Source organism: Diadema antillarum, unplaced genomic scaffold (assembly GCF_040938485.1).
Source record: "Diadema antillarum isolate AM-2024a unplaced genomic scaffold, OU_Dant_1.0 scf00000091, whole genome shotgun sequence".
Taxonomy (NCBI): Eukaryota; Metazoa; Echinodermata; class Echinoidea; order Diadematoida; family Diadematidae; genus Diadema; species Diadema antillarum.
In genome coordinates, this window is record NW_027270980.1 from 750,996 (window position 1) to 754,591 (window position 3,596).

Consider the following 3,596-nt stretch of genomic DNA (forward strand, 5'->3'; position numbering starts at 1 on the left):
ACGTCTTTTTGTGGAAGGTTTTCGACGTACATTGTATTTAAAACGTTTCAAATGGACGTTATAAAAAGGTTTTTTAAACGTTTAAAAAACCAATAAAAAACCTTTCGGAATTTTTAAGGACCTGCAGAAAATCTTTTGGACATTAAAGACGACAGTAAAACCTTTTAAGAATATTCAAAATGTCCTGTGGACGTTCTGCGGACGTCCAGAAAACCTTTGAAAACCGTAATAGAACGTTCAAAAAACGATTTATGAACATCTGAAAAGTCTTCTGACCCGTTCAGAACATTTAGAGAACCTTTCATATCCGTCTAGAACGTCCAGAAAACCTTTTAAGAACGTCTAATGTTTATTTTTTATTGGGTATTAAAAAAAATCATAGGCATGAGATTATACAGGCGCAATCTGGGATTGTACCCTAATCCTATATAATCCTATCGTAACCTGTTCTTAAAGGACAAGTTCACCTTCACAAACATAAGGATTGAGAGAATGAAGCAATATTAGTAGAACATATCATTGAAAGTTTGAGGAAAATCAGACAATCCGTTCAAAAGTTATGAATTTTTGAAGTTTTTGTGCAGTACCCGCTGGATGAGAAGACTACTGCAGTGTATGAATAACTTAGATGTCACATGCGTACAACAATATAAGGAAAATATAAAGAGAATTTCACAAAATTCCATCTTTTGAAAAAAGTACACATTCCCCTGACTCCTTACCGACAAATGTTACGGGTAATATTATTCCCCCTGCCTTTAGAAAGAGGCAAGTCAAGTGCTCTTTTATTATGCGAAAAAAGTGAAAATATGTTGAATTTTCTTTTACATTTTCTTTATACTGTTGTACGCATATGACTCACAAGCTGTAGAAGTCTCCTCATCCAGCGGTTCCAACACAAAAATTTAAAAAATTCATAACTTTTGCATCGATTGTCCAATTTTCCTCAAACTTTCACTGATGTGTTCTACTAATATTGTTGCATTTTCTCAAGCCTTATGTTTATGAAGGTGAACTTGTCCTTTAATGTCCTACCGTATACCTATATACTACATCCTATTCCCAATCGATGAAACTGAATCACATTTTTTTTTTATATACCAGCAAAATGTTGTAATGCATTAAGACATGGTTACTAAAATTAGATCACACACACCTTAATTGGACCTATTAACTTATTATAAGAATAACACAATTTGAAATTGTGAATAACTGAACAATAACGTAGGTAAGTTTATTTTTAACACAGAAAGTTTGAACCCAGCATAAATCTTTAGATTTCAATCTCTTTCATCTATTTCCACTAGTTTTCAAATCTTATATTTTTATTTGAATATTCATTAATATGCATGAATATTCATGAAAAGAAACCAATGATGAACACGTAGCGGACCAAATAAAAACGTTTTATAAACGTTCATTAAAGATGAAGTCAACGTAGCAGACCTAATAAAACGTTTTGTGGACGTTTATAAAGGACGAAGACGTAGCAGACATAATAAAAACGTTTTGTAACGTCCATTGACGTTTTTAAAACGTTTTCCAAAAAACTTGTGCTTTGCGGTAAATGCTAAGTCCCAACTTTGACTTTGTACGTTTTAAAAACGTCCATCTTATGCGAAGACGTACGGAACCTAAAAAAAAATAATAATAATAATAAAAAAAGAAAGTTTAGGAAACGTTCTGAAAACGTTATGTGTTTGCTGGGGGTAGTCTCCCCCTCCCCCCCCCCCCAAAAAAAAAAAAAAAAAAAGAAAGAAACGGTCACGCGCCTTGACGGCCATGAGGTCCCTCCTGGAGCTGTCACACTATATATAGGTCCACTTTTCCCAAGCAGGAGAGTGGATCGTATCACGTGTTATACCGGACGCTTTTTCTTTTTTCGTGGCTCTGAATTCCGTACTCAGAGGATGAAATTTTGGTCAAAAAGAGCACCATTTATTCACAAAGTCCTGAAAATTACAAATTCGGCAAAATTATGAAAATCATTCACTCCGATTTTTTGTAAAATAGACTTCAAATATAAAATGATATGCTTCCTTTATACTTCGTGAATACTGTGATGGCGTGCTCCAGGGGCGGATCCAGGGATTTCGTAAAGAGGGGGTAAAAAGTAAATTTTACAAAATTAAAGGGGGGCGCACGCACCCCTCCCCCCCCCCATTTTTTTTTTTTTTTTTTTTTTGTTTCAACAAAAAATAAAGGGGGGGGGGGGGCGTGCGCCGGTTGCGGTCCTCCCTCGATCCGCCCCTGTGCTCTGTGAAGACTGAATGGGGGAAAATGACAAGAGCTCCGGAATATAATCAAGAGCCAAATGCGGACGGGACAGTAATGACAATGATATGGTTATATAACAGTATACAGGGAAAGTGTTGTACAATGAAATTTAATATGTTTTTAATTCGATCATCTTCTCTCTTTTTTTTTTCTTTTTTTAAAACGATGCCAAGGTCGCATCTGTATTACAGTGTATCATAATGATTTATATGATCAATCATAATGAAAAAACTAGGAATCTTTGTGGAGAAGACTCATGAAGAGCGATTTCTCAAGAACAAAACAAAACAACACAATACTATAGCGAATATATTGCTAGGATGAACATCGCATCCACAGTGAGTCACTCTGCGGTGGGAAAAGAACCTCTTTGGAAAAGCCCACTCTGCACGCCGATATTTGCCAGCGCACTTTTCTATGCTCTTCTTCCGTACGTATGCGATATTTCTTTTTTATTTTATGCATCATTTTATCATTGAATAATTGCAAGAATAGTTCAATAAATATGTAATATATTGATAATTTTTAAAGGGTATTTAATTTTTTTATTGTTCTAAAATAAATAAATACATACCTAAATCATTGCCATCCTTGGTTGCCAATTTGATTTAAATGCCCTCTCGCCTCTCGCCTCAACCAACGTTGTGTACCTATGACAGTAGGGCCTAGGGAAGGGCTACCACACACACACTACCACACGTACGTACACACTACCGTTGCACTAGAGCTCTGGGGCTAGCTAGCTGTTACGTGGACGTTCACTCTTCACTGCACTGCACTCTTCCCTCAGTCGCTTCAACATCTGATTTTGCCGGTCGCGGGTCACTCTCATCAGGCCAGGACAAGGAGTGCAGTGTGCCACGAAATCATGATCGGGAGTAGAAAATAGGGTAATAGGCCTACTTTGCTCAGCTTTGGTAATGGTTGTGCATATCGTGATATTATTTTCGGCTGCTGCTGCTGTCTTCGCGAGCTTCGTGCACCAATCAAGTAAACAGTCAGTGGAAGAACCTGCACAGATTATATTCGCAAGCTGAGTGAAAACACGAACTCCTTTGGCTTATCATCTTGTCTATAGTCTATTTGCATTATACAGAGATTTTATGTAATGTACCTGCTGCTGCAAGATCCATTTTCCGAGTGTTAGTAGGCCAACCAACATACAGTCACTCATCTCATTACTTAACTATACACAGCCCAGTCGCTGTACATGGTACGTCGCGACAGCGTCTGGTCGGGCTACTCATTACTGTGTATACAGCTCAAGTGAAAACAACACAGAGACAGGTCCGGCCCTACACTACCCTCATAACCGTACA